The sequence below is a fragment of the Heloderma suspectum genome, chromosome 5 (assembly GCF_057233095.1).
Source record: "Heloderma suspectum isolate Gila_16-S chromosome 5, 16-S_ref, whole genome shotgun sequence".
Taxonomy (NCBI): domain Eukaryota; kingdom Metazoa; phylum Chordata; class Lepidosauria; order Squamata; family Helodermatidae; genus Heloderma; species Heloderma suspectum.
This window is the reverse complement of record NC_139462.1, coordinates 130,431,879-130,452,605: the sequence shown is the minus strand read 5'-3', so window position 1 is coordinate 130,452,605 and position 20,727 is coordinate 130,431,879. Positions and strand designations below refer to the sequence as shown.

At 44.7% G+C, this 20,727-nt stretch overlaps 1 long non-coding RNA gene across 1 annotated transcript; it reads left to right on the top strand.

The window, feature by feature from the left end:
• The first annotated feature begins 1,091 nt into the window (after positions 1–1,091).
• On the top strand, positions 1,092–19,432 carry LOC146344475 (uncharacterized). Its single transcript, XR_014792226.1, has 4 exons — positions 1,092–1,207; positions 14,950–15,055; positions 15,918–15,981; positions 18,419–19,432. It is a non-coding gene; the product is annotated as an uncharacterized LOC146344475 (long non-coding RNA).
• Positions 19,433–20,727: the final 1,295 nt, after the last annotated feature.

Genomic DNA, 20,727 nt, shown 5'->3' with positions numbered 1-20,727 from the left:
TTTCCAATTAATCTATCAATTCCTGCTGCTCTTCCTTCTTTAAATAAGTAGAACGAAAAATAAATTGGCCTTTTATGAAGCCCACATAATTTTATTATGATGATTATGATTATTATCACTAAGAAATTAGGCTGCAGTCCTACAGGCCATCAGCTGGTCTCTGACAGGCTGTAAGATGCTGCAGAAGGGCTGTTCTCCTGGCAGAGAGGAGCCCTATTGGCAGGAGGAGGAGCCCCTGGTATGTGGCACTCCAGTGTTGGTAGGAGGAAGGAGGCATTCTGGGGGCATGTTGTAGAAGGCTGGAGAAATCCTTTGATCCACAGTATCCAAAGCCCCCTCATTCTCCCAATACACCCCCATCCAGGGAGTAAAACTACACAAGTCCTGGAGCTGTTGTAGTGATTTTCTCTACAACGGGAAGGATTTTTAAAAATGAACCAGGAAGGATGGGTGATCCTGCCCCCCCACTTCTGCCCTGGCCAGCATGAGCTGGCAAGGCTTAGAAAATGGTGTTTTGTCTGCCATGGATTCTCCCCTTCCCTCATAAGATAATTCTGTTAAGTACTTTATTTGATCATTCCAGATAGTCTGATGTTAATTTCATTTGGAATTGTTATAAATGTATATATTTAAAAGTATGAAAAGAGAAGAGAAAATGCAAGCACACCCGCACACGGACACAAATAAATTTAAAAAACAAGGCCAGAACAATTTGCACCTGAAATCCTATCCTGACTTCCCCCTTCCTTTTCTTGCCCTGAATCTGTTTATTCTTGATTTATAAAGTCACAGCATTTGTCTCCTTCCTCCTCAAATTGAATTACAATAGTCTTTTGATGGTACATTACTAACAGTTTCACTGACAAACTCCAAAAGTATTTTATGTTCTATTTTCAAAGCCATTTAATTATTCTATTAAATTGTTTCCTCTTCCGTAATATTCCTGGTGCCAAATCTGATAATACGTTAACCATGAAATAGAATTTGTGTCTGAGGCCAATGTTTCTGCTAAGGGAGCATGCCAAGGTGACATGCCCCTCTGGCAACACCCTTGTGGCACAACACACTGCCAAGGGTTTCTCAATGTCTCTCCTGCGGCATAGGGTTCCCAAGGGAGATGGGCTTGCAGCACTGGTACTGCCCAGAAGGCCTGGATCACATCGGGCAGAGACATGTTACTGGTCAGCTCTTATCTTTATGCTTTTAGGTAAGCACACTTAAGAGCGCAAGATTTTTTTTCATAACAGAAGAGAGTGAATGGAATAATCAGGAAACCCAAGTTGTTTTAGAACAGTGCTTGTTTTGGAGCAGTGAAAGCAGATTCAGCTTTCGAAGACCAGGGAAGTGGCTCAGGAATATCTAAATATACTCTGTCAGGAAACAAAGATAGTGCAACTAAGTGTACATAAAAGGTCTCTGGTCAATAGAAAGAAACGGGTATCAATGAAGTTATAAACCTCTCGACTGTCTTAGAAGTTCTGAGGATGAGGGGGAGGGGCAGAATCAGCTGGGATGTGTGAAGTGTTTTTTTAATGTCTTTAGACAATCCATATAGTCTGCTATAGTCTCACTTTTGTTTTGTTTACAACTGATGATTTTTAGCCTAATCAGTTTTCTGTAGACAAATTTCAGGGATTGCTCCTAGGAGTCTGATGTGCACTTGGTCTAAAGTATTAAGATCAGCTGGTTCTTGGTTTGGCCAATTTGCTTCTTCCTTTAATCTAGTGCACACTTCTTGGGGCAAAATAACTCGCATGAGTTGGTTCATGCTAGCCCAATTAGGATTTTAACAAGTGATGGTTGTTTGCAATTCTTCTCTAAATTTTGGTGGCTTTTCTCTGGTGTTTCAAAATTTGACCTAGTCTTTCAGTTTTTCTTGGGACTTCTTAAGACTCCACTCCCTGGAACTTAGGTGACCTTTCTGACATCTCAACATACCAATCAAAGAATGCATTCCCATTGACTCTGTGCCACATTGGAACCCTGAGATTCTAAGGCTCCCTTTAAATGTACAATTCTGTCCAAATCAAAGGTCCCAACCAAGGGAAATTGTTTGGGTGGGTCAAGTTCCATTTGTCCAAAACTTGCAAGTCTTAGGTCCGTAATTCCTGTGCATGTACATTGAAGGAGTCCCGTTTGGGGCTGCGGAATTCCTTTGGAAGAATCCGACCCTATGCTTAATTTACACAGGAGCACACAGGAAAACAATCAGGAGGTCTCCACAGGCTGCAAGAAATGAAAGGCACTGCCAAATTCTGAGGTACAGTCAGAGACCGACTCTCACTGAATTGGAGGCACAATCAGTCAAGGTAGCTCATACCATGGCAGGGAAGTGAAGGAAAGGTCAGGTCATTCACTGCAATCTCCATTCATTCAGGAATTATTTATTGAGGAGGTCTCTGCCTTGCCAGTTGGCTCATACTATGGAGGGAAGGAGGAAAACTCACACAAGGTTCCAGCAACTATAATTTGCCGTGGTCCTTTTTACCTCCGTTCATACAAGGCAACTCTCATTCACCTGGCGCCATATCCCACGGACGTCTGTAACCCCCCCCCCCAACAAAAAATCCCCTTACCGAGTGCTTACTGACTGTCTCCTTAAGCGGTATCCCATCAGCCAAGGCAGAATCCTCCCAGGGGCAGCATCACACTGAGTCTCAGACTTAGAGATTTCAAAAGGTCTCTTACCTTGGTGTGCGCGTCTGGGATGTTCAGTGAATGGTGGTCCAAATTGGTTCGATTCTCCTCAGCATTTGAGATCTGAGTCACGGCACCAAATTGTTAAGGAAATATCCAAGGCATATTTTGATATTTTATTAGGTTGAACAGTCAGAAATTTAATAAAGCACATCACAGCTGTGGGAGAGAGGGTTGATGCTGTGTCTCACCAAATAAAAAGAAACAGGATGCATTTATAGAGACTGAAAGTTGGAGAACAAAGAAAATACAAAGAAAATGCATAGAAAACTACACTTGCTCAAGAGCAACTTTAGCTCAGCAACAGTTTTATCAGCACAGCTGCCTTATCTTTTAGGGATGAGCTTACTTTGGTGGATAGGAATGTCTTGCTACAATTTACAATTATCTTCTCATGGTCAGACATATACACATTCTCTCAATCCCATCAGGTACCTCACCTCACCCAAACTACTTACAAGGCCTAGTCAGGCCTACCTTCACACTGTAGAACCTTGAAAAGAAGCTTACAGACATTTGGTTTTTTGCCACCCCAGCTCACTGCAGACAGTACATTTAAAAAACACAGCCACTGAGCTCAGCTTGACGCCTCCCTCAGTTTGGCGCCTTGGGTGACCATCCAGCTCACCCATCCCTCAAGCCAGCCCTGCACACAGCCATGCAGACAGACCCACCGCGGGACTGCAGACAGAGGAAACGGCTGATGACATTACGGCTGCTGTGCAAGGCATAACACATGCATGGACTGCACACAAGTATGTAAAGGATAATGCGGATAGCAATTGTGAAAAAGCCTCATGACACCTACAAATCAATGCTTAGCTTTCCAATGAGCTTTGCTGAGTATCACTTCCCTGTGAAGTAGGCACTTTTCAGAATGCAGAGCTGAAGGAGGCTGCAGAAAATGTGCTGATCAGCCACCCTCCTTGTGTGGCTAATTCAGCCTTCCTTAATCTGACGCATTTTGGAATTCAGTGCTTATCAGCCCCAGCCAGCATGGCTAATAATCAGGAATGCTGGGAGTTGTAGTCCAAAACATCCAGAGGGCACCAGGTCGGGAAAGGATATGTGTGTATATATATGTGTATGCATATGCATATGCGTATGTGTATGTATGTATGTATGTATGTATATATCTGTTTGTGTGGGTATATATCACAAAAAAGTAAAAAGCGAACACCTAGCAGTTTGTAACGTTAGGTGTTTTTAATGTTTAATGTGTTGTTGTTCAGTTGTTCAGTCGTGTCCGACTCTTCGTGACCCCATGGACCATAGCACGCCAGGCCTTCCTGTCCTGCGCTCTCTCCCGAAGTGTGCTCAAGTCCATATTCATTGCATCGGTGATGCTATCTAGCCATCCCATCCTCTGCCATCCCCTTCTCCTTTTGCCTTCAATCTTTCCCAGCATCAGGGTCTTTTCCAGTGACTTTTCTCTTCGTATTAGGTGGCCAAAATATTTGAGCTTCAGCTTCAGTATCTGTCCTTCCAATGAGCACTCAGGGTTGATTTCCTTTAGGATTGACTGATTTGACCTCCTTGCTGTCCAGGGGGCTCGTAAGAGTCTTCTCCAGCACCACAGTTTGAAAGCATCAATTCTTCGAACCTTTGTCGGCAAGGTGATGTCTCTGCTTCTTACTCATAAAGCCCACAGACAGGTATCCCTTTCTTCTCATCCATATGGGAACAAATGATACTGCCAAGTGGAGCTACGAAGAAATCACGTCAGACTTTGAAGCTTTGGGAAGGAAACTCAAGAACTTTGGGGCCCAGATAGTTTTCTCATCCATCCTTCCAGTAGTTAGAAGAGGGATAGAAAGGGAACAAAAAATACTCCGGGTGAATGACTGGCTACGAAGGTGGTGCCGACAAGAGAGATTTGGATTCTGGGACCATGGGCTATACTTCCTAGAAGATGGGCTGTTGGCAAGGGTCGGGTTGCACCTCACAAAGGCTGGGAAGAATGTGTTTGGCCACAGCATGAGGAACTTCATCAGGAGGCCTTTAAACTGAATCCTACAGGGAAAAGGGAGATGTAATGTTGGGGGTAACAATGGACGTAGGTGCATGCACTGCAACGGAGAGAACAGCTCTGAGAGCGCCCAATAATAGTCTTCAGACACATGTAGGAAGAAAGCCAGACTATGAAGCACATGGTCTTCAATGTCTATATACTAATGCCCAGAGTATGGGAAACAAACAGAACAAACTTGAACTCTTAATACAGGAGGGAAATTCTGACTTGATAGGTATAACTGAGACTTGGTGGGATGACTCTCATGACTGGAATACAGCAATTGAAGGATATAACTTGTTCAAAAAGAACAGGAGGAACAGAAAGGGAGGTGGGGTTGCACTGTATGGGAAAAATACATATCTCTGCACAGAAATACAGGAGGATGAGCTTGGTAGCCCCATCGAGAGCATCTGGATCAAAATAAATGGAGCAAAGAATAAAAGGAACCTGGTGGTCGGAGTCTACTACCGGCCACCCAATCAAGGAGAAGACGAGGATGAAACTTTTGAAAAGCAAGTAGCCAGTGTTTTAAGGAAGCATGATGTAGTAGTAATGGGGGACTTCAATTTCCCCGATATTTGTTGGGAGATAAATTCTGCAAAACATGGCCCCTCCAGGAAATTCCTGACTTGTGTGGCGGATAACTTCCTCCTACAGAAAGTAGAGGAAGGAACTAGAGGATCGGCTATCCTTGACTTGATCCTAACCAACAGAGATGACTTAGTGGATCAAGTAGCAGTTACAGGAACTCTGGGGGAAAGCGACCATGTTGTACTTGAGTTCTTGGTTCTTAGGGAAGCAAAAGCCAAGTGTAGTCAAATGTGTACCCTGGATTTTAGGAAAGCTGATTTTAATAAACTCAGAACAATGATCAGTAAGGTCCCATGGCAAGCAACGCTAATGAGAAAAGGAGTCCAAGATGGGTGGGAGCTTTTAAAAAAGGAAATTCTCAAGGCACAATTACAAACAATTCCAACAAGAAGAAAAGGTGGAAGACAACAGAAAAGGCCAGTGTGGCTTCACAAAAAGCTTAGGCATGACCTGCAAACAAAAAAGGACACATATAGGAAGTGGAAAGAAAGCCAAGTAACAAAGGAAGAGTACAGGCAGGTAGCACAGAATTGCAGGGATGGTGTCAGGAAGGCTAAAGCTGAGAACGAGCTGAGGTTAATGAGGGATGCTAAAAACAACAAAAAGGCTTTCTTCAGCTACGTGCATAGTAAAAGGCAGAGGAAAGAAATGGTTGTTCAGCTATTAAATAAGGATGGCAAAATGATAACAGATGACAAAGAAAAGGCAGAGGTGCTCAATTCCTACTTTGGCTCAGTCTTCTCCCAAAAGAGGGTCTATGACCCCCCTGGCAAAGGCGAAGTACAGGCTGAAGGGCAGGATTGCAATTTGAGATCGATAGGCATATGGTCAAGGAACACCTAATTACTTTGAATGAGTTCAAATCTGCAGGGCCAGATGAACTGCATCCTAGAGTAATAAAGGAGCAGGCAGAAGAACTCTCAGAACCACTATCTTTCTCTATGATATCTTTGAAGAACTCTTTGAGAAATCATGGAGGATGGGGGAAGTGCCAGATGACTGGAGGAGGGCTAATGTTGTCAGTCTGACATCAATCCCTGGGAAAATTCTGGAGCAGATGATAAAGCAATCCACCTATAAGCAGCTTGAAAACAATGCAGTGATTACTCGAAGCCAACATGGATTTGTCAAGAACAAATCCTGCCAGACAAATCTGATCTCATTTTTTGATCAAGTAACCTCCCTTGTGGACTGTGGGAATGCTGTGGACATCATATACCTCGACTTCAGCAAAGCTTTCGACAAAGTGCCCCATGATCTCCTGATGAGCAAACTAGCTCAAAGTGGGCTAGATGAATCGGACTCAAAGAGTGCTTATCAATGGGACCTTCTCAAACTGGGGAGAAGTAACGAGTGGGGTACCGCAGGGCTCAGTGCTGGGCCCAGTGCTCTTCAACATTTTTATTAATGACTTGGAGGAGGAGGTGCAGGGAATGCTGATCAAATTTGCAGATGACACAAAATTGGGAGGGATAGCTAATACTTTGGAAGACAGAAACAAAATTCAAAGTGATCTGGATAGACTGGAGCGCTGGGCAGAAAACAACAGAATGACATTTAATAGGGATCAATGCCAAGTTCTGCACCTAGGAAAAAAAGAAACCAAATGCACAGTTACAAAATGGGGGATACATGGCTCAATAACACTACAAGAGAGAAGGATCTTGGAATTGTTGTCGATCACAAGCTGAATATGAGCCAACAATGTGATGTGGCTGCAAAAAAGGCAAATGCTCTTTTGGGCTGCATTAATAGAAGCATAGCTTCCAAATCCTGGGAAGTACTAGTTCCCCTCTACTCAGCACTGGTTAGGCTTCATCTGGAGTACTGTGTCCAGTTCTGGGCACCACTCTTTAAGAAGGATGCAGACACACTGGAGAGGGTTCAGGGGAGGGCAACAAAGATGATCAGGGGACTGGAAACAAAGCCCTATGAAGAGAGACTCAAAGAACTGGGCATGTTTAGCCTTGAGAGAGAAGAATGAGTGGAGATATGATAGTGCTCTTCAAGTACTTGAAAGGTTGTGACAGAGAAGAAGGCCAGCATCTCTTCTTGATCATCCCAGAGTGCAGGACACGGAATAAAGGGCTCAAGTGACAGGAAGCCAGATTCCAGCTGAACATCAGGAAAAGCTTCCTGACTGTTAGAGCAATACGACAATGGAACCAATGACCTAGGGAGGTGGTGGGCTCTCCCACACTGGAGGCGTTCAAGACGAGGCTGGACAGCCATCTGTCAGGGATGCTCTGACTTGGATTCCTGCATTGAGCAGGGGGTTGGACTCAGTGGCCTTGTAGGCCCCTTCCAACTCTACTATTCTATGATTCTATGATTCTATACTATGCTGTCTAGGTTTGCCATAGCTTTCCTCCCAAGGAGCAAGGGTCTTTTAATTTCATGGCTACAGTCACCGTCTGTGATCTTGGAGCCCAAGAAAATAAAATCTGTCACTGCTTCCATTTCTTCCCCTTCTATATGCCAGGAAGTGATGAGGCCAGATGCCATGAAAAACATTAGTTTTTTTTTAATGTTGAGTTTCAAACCAGCTTTCGCACTCTCCACTTTCACCCTCAACAAGAGGCTCTTTAGATCCTCTTCGCTTTCTGCCATTAGAGTGGTATCGTCTGCGTATCTGAGGTTGTTGATAATTCTCCCGGCAATCTTAATTCCGACCTGTGATTCATCCAACCCGGCATTTCTCATGAGGTACTCTGCGTATAAATTAAATAAGCAGGGCGACGATATACAGCCTTGTCATACTCCTTTCCCAATTTTGAACCAATCAGTTGTTCCATGTCCGGTTCTTACTGTTGCTTCTTGACCCTCATACAGGTTACTCAGGAGACAAGTAAGGTGGTCTGGTACTCCCATCTCTTTCAGAATTTGCCACAGTTTGTTGTGATCCACACAATCAAAAGCTTTAGCGTAGTCAATGAAGCAGAAATAGATGTTTTTCTGGAATTCTCTTGCTTTCTCCATGATCCAGCGAATGTTGGCGATTTGATCTCCAGTTCCTCTGCCTCTTCGAAACCCCGCTTGTCCTTCCAGTAGTTCTCGGTTCACATACTGCTGAAGCCTAGCTTGTAGGATTTTGAGCATAACCTTGCTGGCTGGCATGTGAAATGAGCGCAATTGTACGGTAGTGACACTCTTTGGCATTGCCCTTCTTTGGAATTGGAATGTAAACTGACCTTTTCCAGTCTTGTGGCCACTGCTGAGTGTTCCAAATGTGTTGGCATATTGAGTGCAGCACTTTTAACAGCATCATCTTTTAGGATTTTAAATAGCTCAGCTGGAATACTGTCATCTCCGCTAGCTTTGTTGTTACTAATACTTCCTAAGGCCCACCTGACTTCACTCTCTAGGATGTCCGGCTCAAGTTCAGTGACCGCACTATCATGGCTATCAGGGACATTAAGGTCTTTCCTGTATAGTTCTTCTGTGTATTCTTTCCACTTCTTCTTAATCTCATCTGCTTCTGTTAGGTCCCTGCTTTCTTTGTCCTTTATCATGCCCGTCTTTGCACAAAACGTTCCCTTGATATCTCCGATTTTCTTGAAAAGATCTCTAGTCTTTCCCATTCTACTGTTTTCCTCGATTTCTTTGCACTGTTCATTTAGAAAGGCCTTCTTGTCTCTCCTTGCTATTCTCTGGAACTCTGCATTCAGTTGGATATATCTTCCCCTTTCTCCTTTGCTTTTCGCTTCCCTTCTTTCCTCAGCTACTTGTAAAGCCTCATCAGACAGCCACTTTGCTTTCTTGCATTTCTTTTTCTTTGGGATGGATTTTGTTGCTGCCTCCTGAACAATGTTACGGACCTCCGTCCATAGTTTCTCAGGCACTCTTGTCTATCAGGTCTAATGCCTTAAATCTATTCGTCACCTCCACTGTATATTCATAAGGGATATGATTTAGGTAATACCTGAATGGTTTAGTGGTTTCCCTACGTTCTTCAATTTAAGCCGAAATTTTGCAATAAGAAGCTCATGATCTGAGCCACAGTCAGCTCCAGGTCTTGTTTTGACTGACTGTATAGAGCTTCTCCATCTTTGGCTGCAATGTACATAATCAATCTGATTTCGATATTGACCATCTGGTTATGTCCATGTGTAGAGTTGCCTCTTGTGTAGTTGGAAAAGCATGTTTGCTATGATCAGCGTGTTCTCTTGACAAAACTCTATTAGCCTTTGTCCTGCTTCATTTTGTACACCAAGGCCGTGCTTGCCTGTTATCCCAGTGATTTCTTGACTTCCTACTTTAGCATTCCAATCCCCTATGATGAAGAGGACATCTTTTTTTGGTGTTAGTTCTAGTAGGTGTTGTAGGTCTTCATAGAATGTATCAACCTCAGCTTCTTTGGCCTCAGTGGTTGGGGCATAGACTTGAATTACTGTGATGTTGAATAGTTTGCCTTGGATTCGTACTGAGATCATTCTATCGTTTTTGAGATTGTACCCCAGTACTGCTTTTCCCACCATGTTATTGACTATGAGTGCTACTCCATTTCTTCTAAGGGATTCTTGCCTACAGTAGTAGATATGGTGGTCACCTGAATTACATTCGCCCATGCTTGTCCATTTGAGTTCGCTGATTCCCACGATGTCGATGTTCAATCTTGCCATCTCATGTTTGACCACCTCCAGCTTACCTTGATTCATTGATCTGACATTCCAGGTTCCTAAACAATATTGTTCTTTACAGCATCGGATTTTCTTTTCTCCACCAGACACATCCACAGCTGAGTGTCCTTTCGGCTTTGGCCCAGCCACTTCACTCTTTCTGGCGCTACTTGGAAATCCCCTCTGCTCTTCCCCAGTAGTATATTGAACACCTTCCAACCTGAGGGGCTCATCTTCCGGTGTCATATCTTTTAACCTTGTGATACGTTCCATGGGGTTTTCTTGGCAAGAATACTGGAGTGGGTTGCCATTTCCTTCTCCAGTGGACCACATTTTGTTAGAACTCTCCACCATGACCTGTCCGTTTTGGGTGGCCCTGCATGGCATAGCTTATGGCTTCACTGAGTTAAGTAAGCCCCTTCACCACAACAAGGCAATGATCCATGAAGGGGAAGGAAGGCATTCACAACCTTTCAAACTATGCCTTTGGAATATCTTGAGGGCAGATTCTGCAAAGTCCCCATGAAGCAGCCCTGCCGCCAGGCGCAAGTGGAGGACATTAAACATTATGTCCTATGCTGCCCACTTTATGAAGTAGTAAGAGGTAAAATGCTGGGCCAGATTGTTGCCAACTTCATGGGCTCTGAAGCGGAATGAACACTGGTTACCAGTTGTTTTCCGGGCCAAATTCAGTGTGTTGGTTTTGACCTTTAAAACCTTATATGGTTCCAGCCCAGCCTATCTTAAGGAGCACCTCCAGCAACACCAGACAGGCCGCTGAACAAGATCAGCCTAGGATGGCCTTCTCTCTCTCTCATCAGCCAGGACAGCTAAACTGGTGGGGACTAGGGAGAGGGCCTTTTCTGTGATGGCCCACACTCTGTGGAACTCCCTCCCTAGGGAACTCCACCATGCCCCCTCTTTAATGAGCTTCCTCCATGCATTAAAAACGTGGTTGTTCAGGCAGTCATTTGGGGTGGGTTAGGGTATTTTAGAAAACGTTTTTATTGTAGAATTTTATTGTTTTAAACTGTTTTATTATATGCTGTACATCGCCCAGAGCGGCTGGGTGACCAGTCAGATGGGCTACTAATAAATTTAATAAATAAAATAAATAAAATAAAATGTGTTTACTCTCTGTTGGCGGATGGACTTTCCTATGTTTGCGACCAAGTGGCCATTGTTTACTTTGCTGACTCTTAAAATTAGAAAGAGAACTGTACCTATTAATCTTGCCAGCAGCCAGACACTTCGCTAAACTGTAGTTTAGGATTAGTTTTAGTACTAGGATGGTTTCCATTTTAGTCGTAACCACAGTTAGGCAATCAGGATTTTATTATTTTATTTGCACGTTAGTAATTAATTGCTGTTGCTTTTATGTAAGATGTATAGATGCTGTATTATTGTTATGTGCATGTTTTGATTTACTGTGATATGATCTGTGGTTACAACAATAAACTGAACTACTACCGCCACAGTGGAGTGGGCCTCCGATGTCCACATGACTGCTTACTGGTGGTGAGGGTGGACATGCCAAGGAAAATGGATGATTTGTCTAGTAGTCACCATAGCTGTAACACCATCTCCCATGTGATTTACTACAATGTGCCTTATGGATGGCCCAGTTTTTGGCACCACACAGTTGGACCGTGAATCTCTGGCATGCTGCTGTTGTGTTTGCTGCGGAGCACACCACATTAGTTGCTCATTCGACTAATCAACAGTTCGGGTGGGAGGGGTATGCAGTGAGCTTGTCTTGCCCGTTGCAGGAAGCATGCAAAGCATCTAAGACTTTTGCTGCCTCAGGTGTTCCCAGGCATTCCTTGATTCCTAGGATATACGTTCAAGATCTTTCGGGCCTTTCAACAAGGCTGTGTTGCATGCACATAAGCTGTCGCCACCGCAGCTTCTTTTCTGCACAATAGAGATACCTTTCTGACACAAAATAATTACAAGGAAATGGGATAAAGAAACTTTCCCTGGGTAGTTTTCTGGACATGAGTACAGAGAACGAATATTATATCTTATGAGAAAATGACTACTCATTTATACAAGAGCTAGGTCACTTTTTGCAGTTTAAATCCTAGATCATCTCTACACCAGCCTAAAATCCCGCATTTAAAATGGGGTGTTCTGCTCCTGTTTTAAATGCAGGATCATGATGGACTCCCTTTACACGTGCTTTCTTCCCCCATTATCCGAGTCTTCCGTATGTTTCATTATACAGCTGCTAGATGGCGCTCTGGACTAGCTCCCCTTATTGTGGGTCTTCCTTTTTTACGAGGGAACTCAAGCATAGTAATTTGATAGCTCATGGTCTCTTATCTTTTAAAAAATGGAATAAAGGTCATTTAGTGCAAGAGATGCCCTGGAGGAGGTCGGTGACGTCATCTAAAGGACCTGAAACTTCTGCAAGTAACCAATCTCAATAGCAGAATAAAAGCTACATGTGAAGAAGCCCCTAGCTCTCACTCTTTGTCTCCATTCTCTGCAGTCTCCCACAGTGTAAGATGTGATATATCTGCTAGCCAACTGTTGCTTGGTTCATCCTGGTGGGCAGAAGGTAGATCTCTAGAAGGTTTGGACTTCAACTCCGAGAAGCCCCTGCCAGTATGGCCAGTGGTCAGGAGTTGAAGTCCAAAACATCTAGAGATCTACTTCCTGCCTACCCCTGCCTTAACACACAGAATCAATGTCAATCAAGAGGCAGCATATTTCATGAATTGGGTTGCTCACTTTTTTTTGCTAGCTGCCTGTTCTCCAGCGCCTTTATCAGCAGTCTATTAAATAGACCTCACAAACACTGGGCTGGCTAGTGAGGTATCCTAAGGGTCATATTAGCAGCTCGGCCAGCTCCATCCTCCCAGCACTGGTGCACATTGTGCGCTGTTCAGAAGCTTTAAGGTCTGGTAGTGGTGAATCTCTTCCTTGTGCGCTGCACAAAAGATACAACCTTGGCCACTGCAGCACAGCCTCCAGTTGCTTGCGCTACATTCATCATTGGTATGTGTGTCGAGGGGAGGACAGGGGAGTTCCACAGTCGTGACTTTACCTTTATGGTTGGAATGGTGGAAATGAAATGGAAAAGTTGAAAACTAGTGCTTGGTTTGCCTAGTACCATGTGCTACACATCCTGCCGATTGTGTAACACAGACTGGAAAGGAAGCTTTCTCAGAAGGTTTGCCAGCTATTCATCAACTAAATATTCGAAGAAAACACACTTACAAGAAGACCCTGTACAAAAAAAATACAGAATTCCTGTGAAAACTTTGCTATATGATATGTTCCCATTGACCTTTCAAATGATCAAGAACTACAGTTAAACGTCAACACTGTCAAATTTCAGACATCATATGTGCCAACTTGATTGTAGGCTTCTCCTGAAAAGTCAACGACTTCAGATGCTACTTCTCTCCTCCCCGCCCCCCCGCCCCAACTTGCATCTACTACTGATGAGATCTGAAATTGGCTGTAGGTTTGCCTGTTCTATACTCCCCCCCCCCCCCGAGGGCGCAAAAGGCTGAGAGACTGCTGTGTTGAAATCCCAGCTGGGAAAGGGGGAAAGAAACATCTGAAGATGCCACTAGAAATTCAAGAGTGGCTGCTGGATTTTGAGTATTTGGTGGAATGCTAGTTGCATTTCCGTTGTAAGGCAGAAGTCGGCAGCAGGCCGTGGGTTGCAGTCACAATGGACCACATACTGATTTTTGGTGAACCCCCATGATCATTGGTGGTTCCTCAGTGCTAGAAAATCCATCAATACAGATAGTGATGATGGATACACATATAACGTTGGTGTCATCTTTGCATATACCTGTCCCATTGCCCAAACAAGGGTGGTGCTAATAATGCATCATGTTTATATAAAGATGGTGCCAAACCTACATGAGTGTCACTCAGTCTTTGTTGGGGGATTTTCTGATGTGGGGGCAAAAGGGATAGGATTATCCCTTGTGATTCTTCCCTCCTCCCCCTCCCCCTCACTACCATCACCACCCTATGACACAAGGAGTGTGTGGAGTTTTCACAGGTGAGGCTTCAAGGCAATAGTTGGCTTGCAATGTGAATATACTGTACTTATGGTCTTATAGACCCCTTCCAGGCCTACTATTCTCTGATCCTATGAGCCTATAGTATGAATGCAAATACCTATGTTGTTCAGAACACTTAATTGCCATATAAATACTTCCCTCCTGATTTCTCTTCTGCATTAACACTGGCAGCATGTTAACACATGTTAACGGGAAAGACTTAAAGGAAATCTAAGCCACACATTTGAAAACATGTGTTTGATTGATGGGGCAACAGCGCAACGGTGCCCTTGTGTGAGCAGACCTTTGCTTGTTGTTCTTCAAATTTATAAGCTGGCCTTTACTCACAAGGGATCCCAGGGGAGCTTTTATCTTAACCCATTGGGGCAATTACAAAATTGATGTGAAAAATGACTAAAGATTGCTCAGGGGCACCTTCGCCTCTAGCGAACACATCAGCTTCATGTGCTTTTGCTTTGTGGTGCCCATTTCCCCAAGGGGTAAGAATTAACAGGTTCCATTTCGTTGGGTGAAGAGAGAGCTCTCAAAAGTTGTGGGTTTTGTAATGTCAGTCATTCTCTAATTTAAAAAAACTCTAATTAAAAAATTATCTACACGTGTACAAATTAAACACAGAAGACCAGGCAAACATCTAGACAGGCTCTGCTAGTCTATCAAGCAGCATTGGTTGGTCTTCCAAAAGTAGACAGCACACCTTTGGTTTCTCCAGATCAAGCTCCTTCTTGCCAGCCAGCACCAAATGCAAATGCTTCCCCACTCCCCCACCCGCTTTGGGTCACAGAGACAGGCAGCTGTGACCCGCATTTCTAAGTCTTGCTGTCCCGTTAGTTAGCACTTCTTGCTAGTGGCCAACCAATTTGTCAGGAAGTCGCTTTCTCACATGACCCTCCAATCTGTGTATTTCCTGTAACTTTGCAATAAGGCCACTCTGATTCGCACTAGGCATGTTCAAATGTTAACTTTTTTGCCCTCTTAGCAATACCTCTACTCCCATTTCCTCGCAATGAACTGGCCAACTATCAGAGAAGCAGAACCCAGATGTTGTTTACAGGAACAAGAAAAACCCATTCTCATGAGATAAGGTGAGCTAAATCACCTCTTTTCAAGATTAGAAGGGAACTATCATTTGAATTAAAAGTGGTGGTGTATTATGCATTAACCTTTACTATATTGTTTCGAAGTACAAGAAACCAAAAAAGTCCTTAATGTGAACTGCCCAATGTTAGGAATTTAAAAATGAGATAGAACAATGCTGCTACATCTATTAGTAACTGACTAATACGGGAACAAAAGGGTAGATAATTAAAACCGAATTGCATCTACATATCCTTTATTCTTTCATCATAAATGCCAGCGTTTCAAGGAAAGCAAAAAACCCTCCCTATCCGTAGACTGATGATGGCTTTGTGAAGTCAGCAATGTGCATTTCTCTTTTCTAGAGAATTAGAGAGACAAGAATGTATATGATATTATCTGAAACTGAAACAGCATCATATATCCCTTTAAGCATCCCTTTTGTTTTGATTGTGAGCTGTGGGTCAGAAAGTCCCCTGAACCGGACTTGCGCAAGGTTCGCGGTGGGCAGACTTCAGGCATGGCGAGCCACTGTTCTCTCGTTCCCACACCTTCAGTGTTGGGATGATCATGATGATGATAATAGCTTACCTTGTAAGGGCTGTTGTAAAGATTACAGAAAAAATCTTTCATTGCATTTCACACATTTACAATGTGCTACACAAATGCGAAGTATCATTCACATTAATAATGGTTCTTTATCTTAACTGTAATCGAATGAAATTAAAAACTAAAATTTTCAGAATCCCTTGCCTCTGGAAGATTTTGCCCACTACTGAAATGCATTAGTATGAACATCTTTCCCAATGGCCTGGTCAGATTAACTTTTATTTATTTCTTTATTACATTTATATCCCGCCTTTCCTCCAGAGAGCGCAAGGCGACTTCCATGATCCTCCTCCTCTCCTTTCCATCTTCACAACAACCCTGTGAGGTAGGTTAAACTGAGAGTCAATGACTGGCCCAAAGTCACCACCTAAGCTTCGTGGCTGCGTAGGGATCAGAACCCAGATCTCCCGAGTCCCAGTCCAGTGCTCTAACCACTCCACCACACTGGCTCTGTCTGTCTGCTCTGTTCCAAGTGGTGGTCTCAGTCGGATGAGGGTCCAGCCCAATGCAGGGCGTTAGGCAACAGAGCACATCCCAGCATGGCTAGCCAAGGCAGGCATGCAGGGCAAGGCAGAGTCCAGTTTCTAGAAGGTTCAGTTCAGTTTCCAGTAAGGCAGAGTAAGCAACCTGTAGCCCTCCAAATGTTGGTGGACTCCAACTCCCATAATCCCTGACCACTGGCAATATTGGTTGGGGCCGATGGGAGCTGGAGTCCAATAACATCAAGATGGTTGCAGGTTGCCAACCCCTGCAATAAGGCAAAGGAAGCAAAGCTCAGCTCAAGTTCCAGGTAGTGCCTCAGATAGCTCTGTGTGGTGCTCATGCTGGAGATCCATACAAGCTGGCATCAGCAACAGGCAACCCTGGGCTGAGACCTAAATAGGGCTTCAGCTCAGTCTGGGAGCATTTATACACCAGCCTAAAATCTCACAACTTTACTGGGGTTTTCTGCTTCCATTTTAAATGCAGGATCATGATGGGCTCCCTTTACACAGACTTCCCTTCACCCCCCTTTCCACCTTATCTGCATTGTTCTATAGGTTTCATTATATAGCCACTAGATGGTGCTGTGGTCTAGCTCCTCTTATTGCGGGATTTCCTCTTTTCATGAGGGATAGCTCATTATCTTCGATCTTTTTAAAACCAGGATAAAGGTCAGTTAGTGTGGGAGATGCCCTGAAGGTTGACAATGTCATGTAAAGGACCCATAAGTAACCAATCTCAATAGCAGGATAAAAGCCCCGTGTGGGGAAGTCCGCGGTGGTTAGTTCTGCCTCCACTGGCAGCAGCCTCTTCCAGTTAGAGGAGCCTTGCCCGCTTCAGCAGCTGTTGGCTCTGACGGTGAGTGGGGAGGCCGTGGCTCTGCCGGGACTCTGTGGCTGGAGTCCTCAGACTCAGAGGAAGGCGGCACAGTCTCCTCAGGGGAATGGGCAGCAAAACAGGCTCCTGATATGGAGGGTCTTCTAGGAAAGTGGGGCTCTTCAGGGTCAGCATAGAGGGCCATTCTCTTTCTCACTCTGACACATCTTCCAAGCCCATAGCCTCATTCCCTGAACATGGGGAGACTGACCTGGGGATCATAACACACATTTAGCTGTACTCATGTGAATGAGTAGACCAAATGGAGGAGGAGGAGGAACCAAAACTGGTCTGCTATAGGGGAAGAGGATTTACATGGGAAACAGTAGCAGTGGGGATAGCACAAGGGGTACAGTGTTCCTTTTTCAGTCCCCACAAATGTAATAAATAATATGGTTAACTTGCATATTTAGTCCAGCAGCTCGAGAGTCAGAATCGAGTCAGGTCTTGAGCCGTTCAGCTCTCAGTTGACTATTGGATTACACTTGCAACAAGAATTTCATGTGACTAAGGGCCTGCCTTGCATGCGATTGTACCATTTTTCAGCATGCTGGCTGTCTTCTATTTGCATCATATATTTCTCCATTTCCTGAACATTTAGCACGCTCATACATGCTAATCTTTTTTTAAAAAAAGAGTGGCCACTGCTCGGATGGAGGGTCAGGAATTCTCCTGGGGCCCAGGACTCATTGGTTTGCGGGTGACTGGGCTACTGGGTGACACAGTTTTGTCCCATGTGGGCTGGGAAGAGTGAAGAGCGGTGTTTATACATGGCTGCCCCATGACACAAAGCCAAATAGGGTTCACCTAGAACAACAAGGCGGGGGCAATATGTGGGCCTCCAGATGTTTTGGCCTACAACTCTCATCTGCCTGAGCCATCATGGCCATAGAGAGAGGTGATGGAAGTTGTAGGCCCCAACATCTGGAGGGACACAAGTTGCCCACCCCTGACCTGGAATGTGGGAGAGAAATAGGGCAGATGCAATCTCCTGTGCCTCACCTATTGGGGATGTCAGGCACTGCCGCTGGGGTGCGTGTGTGTGTGGGCATATTGCAAAGGTTAGACATGTTGCAGACCTACTAAAACAGATGTTTAGACATGTTGCAAAAATGCAGCCATGGCCTAAGGATGGGTTCACTAGTACATGTTCATTATTTGATGGCGGTAGAGTGAATTAACACATTCTGAAAATCTTAGTTTTCAATTTGCTTTGATTACCGAAAAGCCCTCTAAGGGCAGCAGCAGCAGCAGCAGCACCCTAAGAGTCATGGAATAGTCATCGTGCTGGCACAAATGTGCCCTTGCAAAACTGGCAGGAAGTGTGTCAGAAGGGTTGGGGTGTTTCCACACTAGACATTTAGTACTGAATCGCCATGTTTTGTTCACTCACTTTTTATTAGGCACCATGTACATGAACTGTGGTGCTGGAGAAGACTCTTACGAGTCCCCTGGACTGCAAGGAGGTCAAATCAGTCCATCCTAAAGGAAATCAACCCTGAGTGCTCATTGGAAGGACAGATCCTGAAGATGAAGCTCCAATATTTTGGCCACCTAATGCGAAGAGAAAACTCCCTGGAAAAGACCCTGATGCTGGGAAAGACTGAAGGCAAAAGGAGAAGGGGACGGCAGAGGATGGGATGGCTAGATAGCATCACGGATGCAATGAATATGAACTTGAGCACGCTCCGGGAGAGAGCGCAGGACAGGAAGGCCTGGCGTGCTATGGTCCATGGGGTCACGAAGAGTCGGACACGACTGAACGACTGAACAACAACAACAACAATGTACATGAAATGTCCATCAAATCATTGTCCTCCTGTGTATTTTCTGTGGTTCTTCTATCTTTGTTCAGATTACAGAAAATCCCATATTTCTTTGGAAAGAACAGAACAGAGGGCAGTATCCAGTGCTGCCCATCTGCGAGCAGGGCCCATCACTGCTTCCGCTCCACAAGTGGCCAGTCCAGCCAATTCTGCTGTGCACGCAGCACCCACCGCTCACACAACTCAGACTTAGCGCTCGTTTCTGGACCGGGCCAGGTTGGCAGAGCTCCCTTATGTGAGCTCCACCAACCTGCCCTGTTCCAAAAATGAGTATTTCCGCTCATTTCGGGCTGCCCCCAGAAGCACTAAATCTCCATTGCACAAGTGATGGGCACCGCTTGCACAATAGAATTGGTGGGGCTGGCCGCTCACAGGTGGTCACCATTGGATACTTCCCAGCTGGTATAGATCATCTTAGTGCGCATCCATCTTTTATAAGAAGCCTGGCTCTGATGTGCGCAGAGAGGCCTCCGACAGCTGAACCCTATTGCCACACCACTTCACTTCCACACTTAGGCACACCTTCAACATTACCTTTCCAGTTACCCTCAGCACCATTATACAAGCATATTAAATTTTAAAATCTACTTTATAATTTCTGCTTGACCACTTTTTTTTGGCCTGTTTTTTTAAAATACAAACATATTCATGCAATGACACTTAATTTTACCTTCCTGCAGTTTTGCTTCAATTCTATTTCATTCTGACTTAGAGAAATGTCCACCTGGGGAGCGCTAATGGATCCTAATGTCAATGGCACTAAAGTCTGAGCTGGATCCTACTGCTTGGGAGGGGTGGGGGCAGAAAAACAGCCACCCTTGGACACTGCACAAACTCTTCCTTCCCTTTGGCACTGCAGCCTCTGTCAGCCAGCACAGTCCCAGCACAACAGAATGAAATGGAGTTTGGATAAGAAGGTAGTTTCCAGATTAGGTTTTTAATGTGCAGTTGCCATGACTCCATCGCACAATTTTATGTGAGGGGGGGTCATCCTACTAATTCCCCACCACTTCTTCTGTCTTTTTTTCTTATCACAGAAACCCCATCAAGGAAGGAAGGAGCAGAGTAGCAGTGTGATCTCTTTGCTGGTGTAGATAGGAAAACCTGTGCACAACTGAGTCACAGTGGGAGGAGGTGCTCCTAGCAAAGGTGGATTACACGTTGGGGATGTTCCTCTTTTCTGTAGTGCATGCCATGCACTTCCGGTTTCAGAGCCATTTTATAACCTGCACTGGAAGTCCTTTCGCCTGATCTACTGGCTCTCAGCCCTAATTAATTGCTGCCTGGAATGAAGTTTCTTAATCCGACACACTTCAGTTAGCTATTGAAGTAGTAGATTACACTGAAAACAGCAGCTTGAACTTCCAAGTGCAGCGGGGGGGGGGGGGTTCATGGCAATGGAATGAGAAGCGCATTGGAGTATTATCTGGATTTTCGTGGAATCGGCTTTGGTCTGTCAAGGACACCGGAAGCAAGAAAAGTACCTTTAAAAACCAGTTTTCATGGGTCACACAGCACTTGGAAGGACCATACATCCAGGTTGGCTAGGTGGAGTAAAACTGAACTGAAATCAGGCAGGGGCTACTCAACCAATGAGAGAGGCTTGTTTCCTGGCCCATGTCCAGGCTCCCCCCTGCTACTACATTATTATAAATGGAGAGTAACTAATTCACAGTCCTTTAGAAACAACCCAATTATCCAGTAAGCATCTGAAGGCTCCCTATGAGAGCAGCACCCCAATTTCACCCCATTCCAGCTAACTGTTGCAGAGTTATAGCTTCCATCACCGTCCCTTTCTCCTTCCTGGGCACTTTCTCCCTGCTCACAATGACAGGCTCCCATGATCCTGAGACCTTGGCAGATCACCACTCTGATAAAGCTCTTAT